The following is a 20,228-nucleotide window of genomic DNA, read 5'->3' as shown; positions in this document are numbered from 1 at the left end:
TTTTTCACAAATTGCTGCTGTCATTTCGCTGGTTTGTTTACATTCTAAGCAGAAATGATTTTGTTGGACATTTTGTAGAAAGTATTTATGTATCAAATTTGCAAAAAATAAAAATGCTCTGTTTCTCAAAATCCAGTGAATGTCCATCCATTGTCCATAACCGCTTATCCTGTGCAGGATCGTGGGCAAGCTGGAGTCTATCCTCGCTGACTATGGGCGAGAGGTGGGGTACACCCTGGCCAAGTTGCCAGATCATTGCAGAGCTGACACATAGAGACAAACAACCACTCACATTCACACATATGGCCAATTTAAGGCCAATTTATGCTGACAACCCAGTCCTCGCAGATAGCGTCGCAGACAGCGTCTGCGTAGCCCCCCCACCTTCGCAGACGCTCTGCGCGCACCTCCCAAAAATTGTGACCACCGCAGAAGCCTCGCAGACAGCATCGCAGACAAGAGGGCTCTGATTGGTCCACTCTACATCCGCTGTACACGCACTTCCGCTTCCCTACTTTCCTGGTTTGGTTTGTTTTCACGACCGCCATTTTTAAAAACACGAGCGAAGATGGAGCAGCACGAAGAGCAGTTGATCGAGGAAGTGAGGAAGTACGTGCATCTATACGACTCCAGTTCTAGTCATTATAAGTAACCGGAGGATAAACACTCCACTAACCACACCCACCAACTACTCCTAGCGATTTCGCGATTTCGCGCTCCCTTGCGTTGTGGTGGTGAATAACATCGCGCACGCCTATTACTCCCCGCTCAACGATAAATTACAACTGTCTGCGAAAATCCATCTGCGAAAGCTTTGTCGCAAGAGCATGCAGAGGCCTTTAGAGCCACTGATTAGCCTAACCTGCATGTCTTTGGACTGTGGGGGAAACCAGAGCACCTGGAGTAAGCCCATGCAGATACAGGGAGAACATGCAAACTCCACACAGAAAGGCTTCTGTTGGCCGCTGGGCTTGAACCCAGGATCTTCTTGCTGTGAGGCATCAGTGAGACTACACTACCAGTGCAGTGTGAGGTGACAGTGAGACTACACCACCATGCTGCCTCCAGTGACTATGGATATAATAAAACAGTTATCCTACTCAATCTTGTCATACATGGCTTATAGCCAACTTGGCGCTATGTGCCTCATTGGCTATCAGCTCATGTACGACTCAATTTCATGGAATAACTGTTAATTATTTAACTGTGAATGAATCCCAGACAACAACTAGGGACTACTTGTTATTCAGAGCCACCACTGATCCATAGAAAATTGTACAAGATGATTGCAAGAAAAGATGGCAGTTTAACAGCAGCATTTATTGCAAATGATGTGTTATATGTCATTTTATGCCTTTGTGTTAGAAGGTCTCAGCATGCATGCCAATATGCACAAGTAGGTGCAGGTGATTCTCAATTAAATATGTAATTAGCATTTCACTCCAATTTCTAGTTTAACTGTAATTAAATGTGTATGATTATTCAACTTGCACTGTGTTTCTACTGGAATGTGATGACTCATGATGGTATAAAAAAAACTTTTGCAAGTTACCTGCAGAAGAACATTTTATAACATTGTATGTGCTGTGTCCTTCTCTACTGGCAAGTAATACACATTCAATGAGAATTAGGGCTCCATCCCAAGCCACATTCTAAACAGTAAACAGGGTGCTTAAATAACAATGAAAGCAGTAGTGTATTGAGATGAGCATTGTATTGGCATATTATTTAGCATGGTAGTGTAGTGTTTGGGACACAGCCCAAATTGGAAGCTTTAATTATCTTCTGCATTTGTGGTCATCTCCTCAGTATTTGTCAGAATAAAAAGCTTATTGATCACATCAATGTGTTAGTGAGTGTGAGAACTAGGTGAATAAGCAAACTTTCTCTCCTTCAACAAGACCTTGTCTTTTACATAATGAACTATTGTTTGCCAATTTGCTTGCTACCATCTGTTTTGAGTTGTATTTGTGGATTCATTCTATGAGATCAGGACCGAGTTTCCCAAAAACATTGCAGCACAAAGATCATCATTAAATGGTAGCGCGAGCAGCACAGTGAATGCTCTCTCTCCTAGTTAAGGCAATTTTACCTTTATCATGTTTTTGGGAAGCTCAGGTGGGGTTTACATTAGACCATATCAGCGGATCATCAGATTAACGTTTTTAAAATGATTAGTGCGCACACAGCAACACTAATACACGATTCGCGTGCACACAGCAACACCAATACATGGATACGCTCAGCTCCGCAGGCATCCAGCGCTCCAAATCACTCCGCCCTGAACAGCGAGTGCCCTCTGGAGGGTGCGCACTCCGGCCCTGCGCAGCTCACAGAGGGCGTGAGTATAGCGCACGAGCAGTGATTCGGGACTGAGCCGCTGTGTGTGTGATCTCAGTGCATATCACTTACCACTTGCAAGTGGAAGGATGGCAAGCCTAAAGACAATCATAACTACACAATGGGCAGTATTTGCATCAGTATTTGCAGTATTTTCATACTTTTATACTCTTTAATGAAAGGTGATACAAGGCGGAAGTCCGCGCCGTTTTTCAGCAGTCACGTCACATGACCAACGCCAGCGAATCAGGAAGGTGGATGTCACAGTGACGTTGTCCAATGACGACGCCAGCTAGAGCTCAGCACAGCGTATCCGCGTATTCTCAATGTTTACACAGCACCGGACCAGACACGATCTAGATTGAATACGTGGACCCTGGCGGATTCCCGTTTCCCGGTGTTTCCAGGCGTTTTAATGTAAATGGACAGTGCATCCGCGAAGAAAACGAGACAGATACGGTCTAATGTAAACTTGGCCTCAGTCCAGAACACATCACAACGCTAACAGCAGCTATGAACACTAGCTCACTAAATAAAACACTAAGCTTTTTTGGAAAGGAAATACTTCTTTCTGTTATGATCAATCAGTACACTGAGGTAACTGGCTAACAGCTGACTAGCTCAAAGACAAGGCTCTGTAGAAGGGGAAAGGCTACTTGACATCAGCACAAACAACCTGCTTTCTTAGTGGGTGTACAATACAGTCTGCCATCAATTCTAATGGTGGTAGTACACTGGATTTTAGCTTTTTAACCAGAGACAAATGATCCTTCTGGATTACTAAGACTTTTGAAATTCCTACACAGTGTGTAACAAATTTATTTTGTTTTACCCTTGCATATTATTGCAGCAGTTACATGATTCCCTTTTAAAACAAAATTGACTTAGCTCACTGTGAATGATTAAAAAAATGCAACGTTTTAGCACTATTTTCAGATGTGTGGTAATCATTCTTTTGTTGCTCATCTCTCGCAACATTCATCTAAACACAGGACCTGCTATTTTTGGTCCCACTGTTTCTAATCTGTAATTTAATGATTTTTGCAAATGCAAATCATTGTTTTTTTTTTACGTGTCAATATTTTAGTCCATTGCCACAACTTGATTATTTAAAATTTTGGGTACACACTGCTAATCTTGATATTCTGGATGTCTCTCAATCATGGCTTAAGAAAATTATCTCAATTCTTGAAATTCATACTGGATTACAAAGTTTTTTCTCAGGATCGATCCACTTAGGGAAGTGGTGCGGCCATCTTTTGTAAAAGACCATTTGCAATGTTTTGTAATTCTGTCTAGTTCAGTCCCCAAGCAATGTGAATTGTTATTGTTAATATGTAAACTGTCAAAAAACTTAACTCTTTCTGTTGCTGTATGTTATAGAGTACTGTGGGAGCGGGGGCGTGGTGAAGCGCCGGTCTGTGACAGGAGGGGGGAGCAAGGGAAGGTGAGTGGCAGAATCGCTTCACCTGACGGTAATTAACCTGTGTTTTGTGTGTGTTTTCCCAGTAAACCGCTCCCTATTTAAGGAGGCTGAGAGAGAGCAGAGGGAGTGCGACCCGGGATTGGAGGCTGCGTGTGTGTGTCTGTGTGCATGTGTGCTTACGCTGTAGTTTAAACTGAAAAGTTATTTAATAAATACGCTTCCTCTACCTCCAAACGTTGTCCTGCCGTCCTCTGTGCTCCACCCACACATTATCCGTGCTACAGTGGTGCCGAAACCCGGGAAAGGTGGAGCATCAGTCCTGCATCAGTCCTGCAGCTCCATGGAATCCTCCCCGTTCGCGGACTTGGTCCACGCCCTCGCCACGGCTCAGCAGAGCCAGCACCAGGCACTTGTCACGCTCCGAAAGGAGCAGGAGCGCCGCTTTGAAGCCCTGGTGCTGGCCCAGAAGGAAGATCGAGAGGCGTTCCGGCGGCTCCTCGTGTCGGCGGGGTCCACCAGCGCCCCGGCCGTGGGCCCGTCTCCCCTCACCATGACCAAGATGGGCCCGCAGGACGACCCCGAGGCTTTCATCACTTTGTTCGAGCAGGTCGCTGAAGCCTCGGGGTGGCCGATGGAGCAGCGCGCGGCGCGCCTCCTCCCCCTCCTGACGGGAGAGGCGCAGCTGGCCGCACTACAGCTCTCCGCCGACTGCCGGCTGGCCTACGCCGACCTTCGCCGGGCCGTCCTCCAGCGCGTGGGGCGCACGCCGGAGCAGCAGCGCCAGCGCTTCCGAGCGCTGCGGATGGAGGAAGTCGGCAGCCCGTTCACGTTCGGCCAGCAGCTCCGGGACGCCTGCTGGCGGTGGCTGAGGGCCGAAGATCGCGATGCCGAGGGAATCATTGACCAGGTGGCGCTGGAACAGTTCATCGCCCGCTTACCAGCAGGAACCGCGGAGTGGGTCCAGTGCCACCACCCGGCGTCGCTGGATCAGGCCGTAGGACTGGCGGAGGATCATCTGGCGGCTGTTCCGGTGGCAGGACAACGGACGACGTCGTCTTCTCTCTCCTCTTCTCTCTCTCTTTCTCCCCCCCTCCTCCTGTGTCCCGTCCTCGCCCCATTCCCCCACCACAGAGGCGGGGGCCAGCTCCACCCCAGCCGGCCCGCCGCACCCGTGGTGCCCTCCCATTTCTCCCTTCTGTGTCTGTCTCTCCCCCCCCCTCAGGTGAGTGAGCCCCAGAACACAGCTGCAGAGGGAAGGCCCGGGCCGGTTTGCTGGCGCTGCGGGGAACCGGGCCACCTGCAGCAACATTGTGTAGCGATGGAGGTGGGGGCGGTGGTGCGGATCCCCGACGCGCCAGAGGCTGCCCTCAATCGGGCCGGAGCGTATCGCATACCGGTAAGTGTACAAGGGGCTACATATCAGGCGTTGGTGGATTCGGGTTGCAATCAGACCTCGATCCGCCAAAGCCTGGTGCAAGACGAGGCATTGGGGGGAGCACAAGGGGTGAAGGTGTTGTGTGTGCACGGGGATATTCACAGCTACCCGTTGGTGTCGGTCCACATACATTTCAGAGGGGAAAAATCGATAGTGAAGGCGGCGGTTAATCCTCACCTTACCCACTCTTTGATCTTGGGGACTGATTGGCCGGGATTTCGGGGTTTAATGGCACACCTAGTAAAGAGTGGGTCCTGCCGGTTGACAGGGGAAGGTCCCGGTGTCGCTTTGGCTGGAGCTGCGGTCGCAGAGCCGTCTACGTCATCTCCGCGACAGAGTGAGGAGCCGCCGGCCCCTCCTCTTTCTACTGGGGAATCCCTCACGGATTTCCCACTGGAACAATCGCGAGACGAGACTCTGCGACACGCGTTTGACCAAGTGAGAGTAATCGATGGTCAAACGCTCCAGCCGAACGCCACCCCGTCCTTCCCCTATTTCTCCATTTTGAAGGATAGGTTATACCGAGTGACGCAGGACACTCAGACGAAAGAGCGAGTCACCCAGTTGTTAATTCCAAAGAGCTGCCGGGAATTGGTATTCCAGGCGGCTCACTTTAATCCCATGGCTGGACACCTCGGGCAGGATAAGACACTCGCCTGGATAATGGCCCGATTCTATTGGCCGGGGATTCACGGCGACGTCCGTAAGTGGTGTACCGTGTGCCGCGAATGCCAGTTAGTAAATCCAGCGGCCATTCCAAAAGCGCCCTTGCGCCCCCTACCATTAATTGAGACCCCGTTTGAAAGAATTGGGATGGATCTCATCGGGCCATTAGATCGGTCAACACGAGGGTACCGCTTTATATTGGTTCTGGTGGACTATGCAACGCGATACCCGGAAGCGGTGCCTCTTCCCAATATCTCAGCACGCAGTATTGCAGAGGCCCTCTTCCACGTAATCTCCTGGGTTGGAATCCCGAAAGAGATTCTGACTGACCAAGGCACCTCGTTTATGTCACGAACACTGAGCGAACTGTATGGGCTCATCTCATCTCATCTCATTATCTCTAGCCGCTTTATCCTTCTACAGGGTCGCAGGCAAGCTGGAGCCTATCCCAGCTGACTACGGGCGAAAGGCGGGGTACACCCTGGACAAGTCGCCAGGTCATCACAGGGCTGACACATAGACACAGACAACCATTCACACTCACATTCACACCTACGGTCAATTTAGAGTCACCAGTTAACCTAACCTGCATGTCTTTGGACTGTGGGGGAAACCGGAGCACCCGGAGGAAACCCACGCGGACACGGGGTGAACATGCAAACTCCACACAGAAAGGCCCTCGCCGGCCCCGGGGCTCGAACCCAGGACCTTCTTGCTGTGAGGCGACAGCGCTAACCACTACACCACCGTGCCGCCCACTGTATGGGCTACTGGGTATTAAGCCGATCCGCACCAGCGTTTATCACCCACAGACGGATGGTTTAGTTGAACGGTTCAATCGCACCCTCAAGAATATTATCAAAAAATTCGTAAGTGAGGACGCACGTAACTGGGATAAGTGGCTCGAACCCTTGTTGTTTGCAGTGCGAGAGGTCCCCCAAGCCTCCACGGGGTTCTCCCCGTTTGAATTATTATATGGGCGTAAGCCACGCGGCATCTTAGATGTACTGCGGGAAAATTGGGAGGAGGGACCTTCACAAAGTAAAAACAAAATTCAGTACGTTATGGACCTGTGCGCAAAACTCCACATGCTCACCCACCTAACTCAGGAGAATTTGCGGCAGGCCCAGGAACGACAAGCCCGCTTGTACAACAAGGGCACGCGCCTTAGAGAGTTCACTCCAGGAGATAAGGTACTCGTCCTGTTGCCCACGTCAAGCTCCAAATTAATCGCCAAGTGGCAAGGACCCTTTGAGGTCACACGGCGAGTCGGGGATGTCGACTATGAGGTTAGGCGAACGGACAGGGAGGGGGCGCTACAGATCTACCACCTCAATCTGCTGAAACTCTGGAGCGAGGAGGTCCCCGTGGCGTTGGTGTCGGTAGTTCCGGAGAAGGCGGAGCTGGGGCCGGAGGTCCAAAAAGGCACATTGGCATCACGTACCTCTCCGGTCCCCTGTGGAGACCACCTCTCCCTGACCCAACTCACGGAGGTCGCCCAGTTGCAGGCCGAGTTTTCGGATGTGTTCTCGCCCCTGCCCGGTCGCACCAACCTCATAGAACACCACATAGAGACGCCCCTGGGGGTGGTAGTGCGTAGCCGTCCTTATAGATTACCCAAACACGAAAAAAAGGTGGTTCGGGAAGAACTTCAGGCCATGCTCGAAATGGGCATCATCGAGGAGTCCCACAGTGACTGGAGCAGCCCGGTGGTCTTGGTTCCCAAGGCCGACGGCTCGGTCCGGTTCTGTGTGGACTATAGAAAAGTCAACGCGGTATCTAAATTCGACGCGTACCCAATGCCTCGTATTGATGAGCTGCTCGATCGACTAGGCACGGCTCGTTTTTACTCGACACTGGATTTGACGAAGGGATATTGGCAGATCCCCTTGACTCCATTATCCCGGGAAAAAACGGCCTTTTCCACACCGTTCGGCTTACACCAGTTCGTCACACTTCCCTTTGGGCTGTTTGGGGCGCCCGCTACGTTTCAGCGGCTGATGGACCGGGTCCTCCGGCCCCACGCCACCTATGCGACCGCTTACCTAGACGACATCATCATTTATAGTAATGACTGGCAGCGGCACCTGCAACACCTGAGGGCCGTCCTTAGGTCACTGAGGTGGGCGGGGCTCACTGCCAACCCAAAGAAGTGTGTGATTGGGCGGGTGGAAGTACGGTATCTGGGCTTCCACTTGGGTAACGGGCAGGTGCGTCCCCAAATTAATAAGACAGCAGCAATTGCGGCCTGCCTGAGGCCCAAGACCAAAAAGGGGGTGAGACAGTTCCTGGGGCTGGCTGGCTACTATCGTAGGTTTATACCTAATTATTCGGACGTCACCAGCCCGCTGACTGACCTCACTAAAAAGGGGGCGCCACATCCGGTCCAGTGGACGGAGCAGTGCCAGCGGGCTTTCTCTGAGGTAAAGGCTGCACTGTGTGGGGGGCCACTTTTACACTCCCCTGACTTCTCTCTCCCTTTTTTGTTACAGACGGATGCGTCGGACAGAGGGCTGGGGGCCGTTTTGTCCCAGCAGGTGGAGGGGGAGGATCGCCCAGTCCTATACATCAGCCGGAAGCTGTCAGTGCGTGAGGGGCGCTACAGCACAATTGAGAAAGAGTGCCTGGCGATCAAGTGGGCGATCCTCGCCCTCCGTTACTACCTGCTGGGGCGCTCTTTCACCCTCTGTTCAGACCACGTGCCCCTCCAGTGGCTCCACCGCATGAAGGATGCCAACGCGCGGATCACCCGTTGGTATCTGGCACTCCAACCCTTCAACTTCAAGGTGGTCCACAGGCCGGGGGCGCAGATGGTCGTGGCGGACTTCCTCTCCCGTCAAGGGGGGGGGGAGTCGGCTGCGGGCCGGACGGGCGCCTGGCCTGAGTCGGGCGGTGGGCGGTGGGGGTGTGGTCAAGCGCCGGTCTGTGACAGGAGGGGGGAGCAAGGGAAGGTGAGTGGCAGAATCGCTTCACCTGATGGTAATTAACCTGTGTTTTGTGTGTGTTTTCCCAGTAAACCGCTCCCTATTTAAGGAGGCTGAGAGAGAGCAGAGGGAGCGCGACCCGGGATTGGAGGCTGCATGTGTGTGTCTGTGTGCGTGTGTGCTTACGCCGTAGTTTAAACTGAAAAGTTATTTAATAAATACGCTTCCTCTACCTCCAAACATTGTCCTGCCGTCCTCTGTGCTCCACCCACACATTATCCACGCTACAAGTACCTTCTGACCCAGCATGCACACGAACAGCTCTTAGACAACTTCTGGCCCCTCATATCTCCTCTGAGTTTGTCCTCCTGGGGGATCTGAATTGGGACATGATCAACTCCCCAGACTTAGTCAGACAGCAACTTGATGCTTTAAACCTCTTTCAAATTGTATCTGAGCCAACCAAATGCAATTTGAAATCACTCTCTTCTGCTACACTGATCAATATTATTCTCACTAATACTCCTTCAAACTATCAATCTGGAGTTTTCAGTCAGGACTTGAGTAACCACTCAGTGCGTTTGCATGCACATAGAGAAAATTGAATTTCTGCCATTGCTCGACTGAAATCGAAGTTCTAAATGCCATGGAAACACCTTAGCTAGGCTGAAATTGAACCGAACTTGATTTCTCTTAATCGAGCTACACGACCTAGATTATGCGATTGTAGCCGAGCTACTTAGTGCACGTATACCCTATCGAGCTACGTAGTCGAGCTACTTACTTCCCTTCCGGAAGTGACGAGTGACGAGACCACAAGCGGGAAACACAACAGTCTCGGTCGGCATGACAACAGTAGTAGTAGTGAGCAGCAGAAGAGGTCAGGAGGAACAAGGAGACAAAAAACAAAAACAATTGAACTTTTTGTGTGTTTATTAAGACATAAGTTAAATTGTAAGCAAAAAACGGACTTTAGAAAAATATACAATTGTGCAAAATAAGTTGTCTTACAAAACAGTGGTCTGCGCAGGACAGCCAACACGTGGCAATGACATGTGGTGTGAATGTAAAGTGGAACTCATTCCTCTTCTTCATGACGACAACCGGAAGTGTACCAACACGATGGGGCGTGTGGCTTGGGTGCACAATGCACCTCACACAATAGCTCGATTTCCTTGTGTGCATGTAGGATTGGATTTCTCTGGCACCCCTGCTGGGACCCTTAGCTCGATTACCGACAGTAACTTGATTTGGATGTGCATGTAAACGCACTGAGTGTGCCATTGCTTGTGTTTGCTCAGGCCTCTCTGCCAACAACTGTGACCAAGCACTCACTGAAAAATTTTGGGGACTAGGCCTTCTAATGCAATGTTGCTGACGCGAACTGGGAAAGAACCTTATTCCCTCTGTGGATGATGCCTGGTCTTATTTCAAGAACACCTTTAATATTACTGTTGATAAACAAACCACGTTGAGAAAAATTCCAGACCAAGAATCGCAACTGTCCCTGGTTTACTCATGACTTGGTTGTTTTAATCTAACTAAAAGAAATCTTATGGCAGAGAGCTAGGTCTTCTCAGTCTTCTCCTGCCTGGCTGGGCTTCAGATAACTTAGAAACAAAACTGCACAGGTGATCATAAAAGCTAAAATCAGTTATATTAAAGAAGAAATTTTAACCTGTTCTGATGGCAAGAGGCTCTGGAAGACAGTCAAGCAAGTGGACAACAAACTCGCTCTTTCCCATCTACTCACCTCTATGAACTTCAATGACATTATTGTAACTGGTAAACAATGTATGACCACGCTTTTCGATTACCACTTTGTGAGGTCTTCTCATGTTTTTGATTCAGTTGTTGTTAATATGAACGTATTTTACACTCCTACGTCATCATCCAATACTAACAGTTTCTCCCTGCAACCTGTTTTGGTTTCAGAAGTCTTTGGTGTAGTTATTAAGTTATTATCGGCAACGAGATGTTATTTAAAAATATATCGCGTCCAAATGGGCAACGATCAGTAAAATATCATGTCCATATGGCAACGCAACGCTTGCTGAAAACAATGCAATACACATCCCACACCTCTAGGGGCGCTGTAAGACGGTCCCTTCGGAGACACCAGAACAATAGAAGAAGTAAGGACGCATGCGCATAAACTATTATGCGCGAGACTTCATATTAGCCACAAAGTCAGGAAAATCTGTTCGTAAAATTACATTATAATGACCAAATACAATGAAAAGTATTTTTCCAGTCTCACCTGTGAAAGGTAATCCCATGTGATCTCGTTTGGACGGCAAACCTGTTGGTACAGTTAAACGCAGCTAATCTTTATTCTCCGCTTTGACCTTTCCAATATGGCGGCAAAGATGACGTATGATTCTATGCGGAAGGCGGCGTCTTTAATGGTCCGGAATAAATTGAATGCTACACGTTGATGGATTAATTTGTTGTTTCTCACCTGTGAAAGGTAATCCCATGTGATCTTGTTTGGACGGTAAACCTGTTGGTACAGTTAAACGCAACACATGAATCTTTATTCTCCGCTTTGACCTATCCAATATGGCGGCGAGGATGACGTATGATTCTACGCGGAAGGCGGCGTCTTTAATGGTCCGGAATAAATTGAATGCTACACGTTGATGGATTAATTTGCTCCTCTACGCCCTTTTTGAGGAATGTATTGTCGGACTTAAACCATCATCTGAAGAGGTGAGATCGCTCCTTTTTTCCCCTATTTTTGCTGGCAGGATTGACTCTGCCCTAAGGGCAGAGTCTCTCTCTCTCTCTCTCTCTCTCTCTCTCTCACTTTGCACCATTACACAATAAATATTCACAGTGAAAATATTTTGTAAGCGCGTTTCATGAACCAAGTTATAGGATTTGTTGACAACTCGCATCGAGTTCGTTACACTTTTACCCGGCGTGAAGCACATGTGGTTGTGACGTTATCGTAAACAAATCCGTTCTACTCATCCAGACGACTTCACAACGGCAACGTTGCCAGATCTTTCCACTCTGGAACCCGTTCTCAAAAAGATTGCATTTTGGGCACCCAAAACGCCGGTACCGTGTGGACGCCAGGCCTAAACGATAAGCAATTGTATCGGAGTCACCTGAATCCGTTGCTGTGTGGACAGGGCCTTAGCTGACTTCAATGACCCCCATGATGGCAGAGAAAGTCAATGACCCACAGATCATCCTAATGACTGTCTAGGCTGCTAACATAACACCGTTCACACCTGGCCTCCAGTGACCTACACCTACCGGATGACTGAAAGGGTTAACAACCCATGTGACCTCAATAACTCTCCTTAGGATTGCTTTTGGTCCACTAGAGGATAAATACCTGGAACTCCCCACTAGTCAGACAGAACTGAAGAAGCCTTTCGGATGAGAGGTGAAATGTCTTCAAGAATTTCAAGCAAGTCCAGTTGGCTTCTTTAGTACCTATGGTTTATGACGACCTGGATGACTGAGAACCTTCACAGACACATTTCTGTATTGTAATTTTATTTTTAATGGATCTTCTAATAATAATATTCTAATAATTTGAGATACTGGATTTCTGATTTTCATTAGCTATAAGCCATAGTCATCAAAATTAAAACAAAACAAAAAAAGTCTTGAAATATTTCACTTTACATGTAATGACTGTATCTTCTATACTGTATATGAAAGTTTATGACTGTATATGAAAGTTTATGACTGTATATGAAAGTTTAACTTTTTGAATTAAATTATGAAAAAATGAACTTTTTCACGATATTCTAATTGTTTGAGATGCACCTGGTACATATGTAATGCTTAATGACAATACAATATATTAACATATTTTAAGCTCTTTATGTTTCATTGGTGTTTGGACACCTTTCAGATGAGAGGTGAAATGTCTTCAAGAATTTCAAGCAAGTCCAATTGCCTTCTTTAGCACCTATGGTGTTTAAACTGTCAATTCAACAGTCTATATTTCCCTTTGACTGGAAATCTGCCATGATTCTCTTTTTCTTCCACTGAGGCTCTGGCACTGACCCAAACTGTTATAGGCCGATTTCCATTTTGCCTTGTTTGGCCAAAATTTTAGAGAGGCTGGTTCACAAAAAAACTAACTCACTTCTTGGGCTCTAATCATATTCTGTCTGGCCTGCTGTCTGGGTTTAGGACTGGCCACAGATGTACTACCACTACACTGAAGGTCCTTGACGACATCGGTACTGCTATGGACAACAAGCAAGTCTGTGTAGCTGCTTTTATAAACCTAGCTAAGGCTTTTGACTTAGTCGACCATAATATTCTCCTGAAAAGCTTTCCCAGAATTTACTTCTCCAGTAGATGCTGTAACTGGTTTGCCATTTATCTTACGGATCATGTCCAGCAGGTGAAGACATTATGTCAGAACCACTTAATATATCTAAAGGGGTGCCTCAAGGCTCCATCTTAGGCCCTACCTTGTTCTCCATCTACATTAATGATGTGCCCAAGGCCATCTGTGACTCTTGGATACACCTGTATGACAATACCATTATATATTCAGCTGGCCCTTCTCTCCACTCTGCTGCATTCATTCTTCAAAAAGCCTCACCTCCATCCAGCAGCCTTTTCACATCCTTCACCTGCATCTCAATTCTAAAAATATATCTCAATTTATTCAGCGCAGATGGCTCAGTACTAGAGTTTGTCAGCTCTTATAAATACTTTGGCTTCTGGTTGGACTCATCGATCTCATTTCGCATGCACATTGATAACCTTCAGTCAAAAATCAAAACTAGACTTGGCTTCTTATATTGAAACAAGGCTTCCTTCACATATTCTGCCAAACATATTCTCGTGAAAATGACCATTCTCCTGTTGTTTGATTACAATGATACAATTTATCAAATGGCATCAAAGAGCATGCTCAGCAAATTCAACACACTACATCACTCAGCATTCTGCTTTGCCACAGATGCAACCTTCGCCACTCACCATTACAATTTCTATAAAATGGTGGATTAGCCTTCCCTCCATATCAGGCAGCTTCAATGCTGGCTGTAACTAGTTTACAAAACAATCTTGGGAAAGAAACCTTGCTACCTCTCAAATCTCTTGGATATTTCTGATAGCAAATATCGCTTAAGATCCATTGTATTGTTTTTGGTCATAATTCCTTCCATTTTACTGCTGAAAATGATCAGATTTCACTACAAAACGCATTCAATCTCACAGCTCCCGTATCACTTAATATCTTTAAACAAAAGCTGTAACAAATTATAGTTGACTGTTGTCCTTGCTAATTACTTTTTTCTTTTGTTGTGTCATTGTATAAATGTTGTATTGTATTTTATTGACGCTGTATGTGTCATTTTGTGTGGACTCTGTTTATTCCCTTGCTGAAGACTCTCTGCCTCTGCCTCTCATCATTATAAATGAGAACTGGTTATCAGTTGATTTTACCTGGTTAAATGATGGTTAAATAAGTAAACAAACAAACAAACAAACAAACAAACAAACAAACAAACAAACAAACCCACAATAGTATGAGGCACATTCATGTCCTGGATGGAATACGGTATCATATAATGACTGGATCTCGGCATATAGCCAGAACAGTTTAGCCAGAATTGCTGAAGCAAATCAGAATTGGTAAAAATGAATCATAAATACATGAATTGAATGAGTAACATGATTTGTTAGGAATGTGCACATTCCCTCACACTCTCTATTTCCCACACATACACAGAACTCATACCAATTTTCATATTTTTCCTTCATGCTGTGTTCTAAATCAATGCTATCATTTTAGAAAGAGACCGAGGGAGAGAGAGAGATATTACATTTTGTGTGTGTGCGCATGCATGTAGCCTGCATATGTGTGCTTTTAACTGTTTGGGGAGTTTTCTTTTTTTAACACACTGCTGGCATTTGAGTAAATGCTCTGGCTTTAATGCCCAGATCAAATCAACATATAGATTCTGTATACAGCAACAGAAAAATAATCACTCAGATATCTGACTTTGCTGCTCTAAATTGACCGTAGGTGTGAATGTGAGTGTGAATGGTTGTCTGTGTCTGTGTCAGCCCTGTGATGACCTGGCGACTTGTCCAGGGTGTACCCCGCCTCTCGCCCATAGTTAGCTGGGATAGGCTCCAGCTTGCCTGTGACCCTGTAGGACAGGATAAGCTACAGATAATGGATGGATGGATCTGACTTTGCTTTTTGTTGCAGGGAAAACCAGTAGACAGCATCAGGACTTGACATGCTGAAAGAATTTAGGTTACTTTTGCAACCTGTTTGGTGTGAGCAGGACAGGCCAGTAAACTAATGATGTGAGGAATATTTTCCTGGAATACATACAATCTCTGATACACTCAAAGTGTTTAGAGAACACAGCATATCTAAATAAAAAGTTAATATACACTTTGATCGACACTTCAAGCAACACCATTGTTCCATGTCACAAGGGACAGATCATCACTGACTGGCACATTGTGAACCAACATGATAATTCTACATGACTATAAAAACATTTAAACATTTGAAGAGATACATGACACAAATACAGTAAATACTATTTTCAGGATTTTACAGTTGTTCTGCTCAGCAGAGGAGAAGCTCAGTGAGCCTTCTGAGAGCCATACTGTATTTTTGTTTTTAAATTAACATAGCTGATTGTGTTGAAAATAATTTTATTATTTTGTATGGTTCAAAGAAAGTGTCTACAAATACTATGTGGCTGTATACTCACTATACTTTATTAGAAACACTAAAAGTGTACCACCAAATAGTTATAATTGTGTTGTTTAACCAGCAGAGAGCTTACAATAATGGGACTGCACATGACTTCACCGCAGGCATAAGTAGCACAACTCTAATGCTGTGAAAACACACATACACACACAAAAAACAAACAAAAAAAACCCCAGATCTGAACTGGGAAAGAGCTGTTGTGCGATTAACTGTATACATAGATTTAACAAGAAATCCATCTATCTTTTTACAGACTGTTGAAAGTGTTTGACACAAAGACCACACCTTTGACACACAGCTACATAGGAATGAATGGTATCTTGATTCTCTAAATCTGATTCAAAAGAGAAAGCTGTTAACAAACATCATGAGAAGTTAATTACAGTTACATTTGTTAGCTGTTTAAGTGGGAACTAAATCAGGAACCAGGACTATGTTAAACTTTGCAAAATAGGCCCCTGGTGTGGAACTTGACATTGTAAATAAAGTGCTGCTATTGTTGAATTATTGTGAATGTTTGTCTGAAGAGCTTATCTATCCAATCCTCCATCTCTTTTTAAGATCAGTGGTCTGTTGGGCCAGTTGTATGAATACAAGAATAATCTTGTAATTGAATGCTAGCAGACTCACTTTGGTATCCAGTGTAGCTGTGCATTTTTCTTGAAAGTGTATCCTTTCTGGCTTTTTCCATAACTTCCAACTGGCAAAATAAATTGTGCCTTAACCACACCAAGCCCTCTCCCAGTGACTCAGTTTAACTCTCTCTCTCTTTCTCTCTCTTCCTGATCTTTCAAGTTAGATGTGCAGATAAGGCTCTTGGAGTCTGTTTATGTTCTTTCAGCCCTGATAGATTCTGGAGCTGCCAGAAACTTAATTGACAGTGACACCAAGCAGAGACTCCAAATACCTACACAACCACATCAACAGCCCCTAAGGATCAGGATCATCTATGGTGAACTTACTGGGAGTGGCTTAATCACTTCAAGCACTAAACCTCTCTTGCTTCAAGTCAGTGCCTTGCATCTCATTCCTTGTCACAGTAACCAAGGACCAACACATTATTTTGGAGTTCCCATAGTTGCAACAGCACAACCCACAGATTTCATGGCAGGACAGAAAAATACTGTAGTAGCCCACATCCTGCATCTACAATTGTCTCACCCTTCCCAAGCTGACAGCTGCTTCTACCTCACTGGAATGCTCTGAAGTTACCACAACTACCAGCATGCCAGTGTTACTGGGAACTCATAGAATTATTCAGTAAGGGCAAAACCAGTGAGCTCCCCTTCATCAACCCTATGACTGTGCCATAGAGCTCCTTCCTGGCACCCTGCCTCCTTGCTGCTGCATCTACCCACTCTCTATCTCAGAGCAGCATATGAAAGATTATATGCAGGAGGCTCTGCAACTGATTAAATCCATCCCTCCGCACCGCCTGCTTCTGCTGGTTTCTTTTTTGTGGAGAAGAAAGGAGGGGGTCTGAGACCTTGTACTGACTACAAAGGACTCAATCAGATCACAGCAAAATAACCTTATACCTGGAGTTTATTTCCTTCAGAACTTGAACATCTCAGATCAGCCAAAGTATTTCCTGAATTCATCAGATGCAGTGCTTATAATCTGGTGTGCATCTGTGAGGAGGATGAGTGGAAGACAGCTTTTCACACCACCTCTGGTCACCATGAGTACTGTGTAATGCCATATGGGCTATTCTGCACTCTAAGTGTCTTCCAGTGCTTGATTAATAACATATTGAGGGACATGCCTGGAAAATTTGTCATCGCATACATAGACGATATGTTGATCTACTCCCTTACCATGTAAAGTCATATGAATCATGTAAGGAAGGTCCTGTCTTGACACCTTGAAAATATGTCTGTGAAGGTTCTCAATCATCCAGGTCATAGTAAACCGTAGGTGCTAAAAAAAAAGGCAACTGAACTTGCTTGAAATTCTTGAAGATGTTTCACCTCTCATCCGAAAGGCTTCTTCAGTTCTGTCTGACTAGTGGGGAGTTCCAGGTATTTATCCCCTAGTGGGTCAAAAGCAACCCTAAGGAGAGTCGTTAAGGTCACCTGGGTTGTTGAGTCATCCTGTAGGTCACTGGAGGCTGGGTGTGAATGGTGTTAGCAGCCTAGAAAGTCAGTAGGGTGATCTGTGGGCCGTTGGCTCTCTCTGCCACCATGTGAGTCATTGAAGTCAGCTGAGTTTTGGTGTGGATGTGTATTCAGTTTTCTGGGAAGTGCGCCAAGGACTACATTGTAGGTGGCTGATAAGTGGTGTCTCAGACCACCGCCTCTGTTCAGTGATAGTTGTTCCAGGTTGATGAAGATGGCTTCTTTAGTCCTCTTTCAAACCACTGGTCTTCTCTGGCTAGAATGCCTACATTGCAGTCCTGAAACGAGTGTCCTTTGTTATTGAGATGAAGATAGACTGCAGAGTCCTGGCCTGAGGAACTAGCTGTCCTGTGTTGAGCCATGCATCTGTGATGCGGTTGTTTCATTTCCCCAATGTACAGGTCAGTGCATTGAATTGTGCACACTACATTGTCCTGTTTGTGTCTGGGTATTCTGTCCTTAGGGTGGACCAATTTCTGCCTCAGAGTGTTACTGGGTCTCTCTACATTTCAGCCCCAGTAACACTCTGGGGCCCAACACTGACAAGGCTGGGACTTGATCTAATGTCATCCTGATCAGTAATCCAGATCCTTTATCAGTGGCTACATTTACATGCACGTCCAAATCGAGCTGCTGTTGGTAATCGAGCAAAGGGTCCCAGCAGGGGTGCCAGAGAAATCCAATCCTACATGCACAAGTGAAATCGGGCTATTGTGCACCCGAGCCACACGTGACGCTACACGCCCCATCGTGTTGGTACACTTCCGGTTGTCATCATGAAGAAGAGCTATAGTGTTGCCAGATACTGCTGACGTTTTCCAGCCCAAAACATGTTCAAATCCGCTAAAATGCACTTAAAACCCCCAATCTGGCAACACTGCAGTTCCGTGTTCAAGCTGTTAGGCTTGCTCTAACAGACTATGGCTACAAACTGTCCGGCGCAGACCACTGTTTAGTAAGACAACTTATTTTGCACAATAATATTTTTCTAAAGTCCATTTTTTGCTTACAAAAAAATTTTTTTTTGCTTACAATTTAACTTATGTCTTAATAAACACACAAAAAGTTCAATTGTTTTGTTTTTATTGACATTCTTCAGATGTTGGACATATATATATATATATATATATATATATATATATACACACACACAAATACAATGACTTGTTTAGGTACACAATTCACAGCTATGCAACAGCTGTACAGATGTATTTGGTGATACAGTAAGTGAGCTAAATTTTAACAGTGCAAACAATGCCACAAAAAGAAAAGATTCATGCCGTTGTCATGATTCGTTGTCATGCCGACCGAGGCTGTTGTGTTTCCCGCTTGTGGTCTCGTCACTCGTCACTTCCGGAAGTAGCTCGACAACTAGCTCGATAGGGTATACATGCACAATGTAGCTCGGCAGAAATCGCATAAACTAGGTCGTGTAGCTCGATTCAGAGAAATCAAGTTCGGTTCAATTTCAGCCGAATTAAGGTGTATACATGGCATTTTGAACTTCGATTTCAGTCGAGCAATGGCAGAAATTCGATTCTCTCTATGTGCATGTAAACGTAGTGACTGAGTCCCCCACTGCCCCATACAAAGACTCTGGCAGGATTCAAACCCTGATCACTTGATTAAAAGCAAATGCATTACCACTACACCACTCAAGAGCTGACCCTTAATCCTCTTTATTGTCAGGGATAACAGAGGTTGGCTTTAAATTATGGCATTGATTTAAATACATTCACAGATTTAAGAACTTTTTATAAAAGGTAAGTTTAAATAAATCGAGCAGGCAGTATTAAAATTCAATCAAGATTTATTCCTGCTTCTTATAGATTGTGAATGATAAGATATACATTTCATTCAGCAAGCTATCAGATCTTTTGTCATTTTGTTCTGTTACAGCCTTACTCCAAACTAATCACAACCCCGATTCCAAAAAAGTTGGGACAAAGTACAAATTGTAAATAAAAATGGAATGCAATAATTTACAAATCTCAAAAACTGGTATTGTATTCACAATAGAACATAGACAACATATCAAATGTCGAAAGTGAGATATTTTGAAATTTCATGCCAAATATTGGCTCATTTGAAATTTCATGACAGCAACACATCTCAAAAAAGTTGGGACAGGGGCAATAAGAGGCTGGAAAAGTTAAAGGTATAAAAAAGGAACAGCTGGAGGACCAAATTGCAACTCATTAGGTCAATTGGCAATAGGTCATTAACATGACTGGGTATAAAAAGAGCATCTTGGAGTGGCAGTGGCTCTCAGTAAAGATGGGAAGAGGATCACCAATCCCCCTAATTCTGCGCCGACAAATAGTGGAGCAATATCAGAAAGGAGTTTGACATTGTAAAATTGCAAAGAGTTTGAACATATCATCATCTACAGTGCATGTAGGAGCCATAGGAGGAATTTCTGTTTATGCTTTGTTGACTTTACATATAATTTGCAACTTTATTTTGTTACATTAAGAACTGATTTAGTATTTCTATATCTAATATAAGTTCATGTTTTGAGTATGTGTGAGTATATATGAGTGAGTGTGTGAGCCCTCTATAGGTCAAAGGGGTGATATGCCAGAAGGTATAT

This window comes from Neoarius graeffei, chromosome 23, assembly GCF_027579695.1.
Source record: "Neoarius graeffei isolate fNeoGra1 chromosome 23, fNeoGra1.pri, whole genome shotgun sequence".
In the NCBI taxonomy this organism is placed as follows: domain Eukaryota; kingdom Metazoa; phylum Chordata; class Actinopteri; order Siluriformes; family Ariidae; genus Neoarius; species Neoarius graeffei.
The sequence above is the reverse complement of the archived record's forward strand: the minus strand, read 5'-3'. Positions refer to the sequence as shown.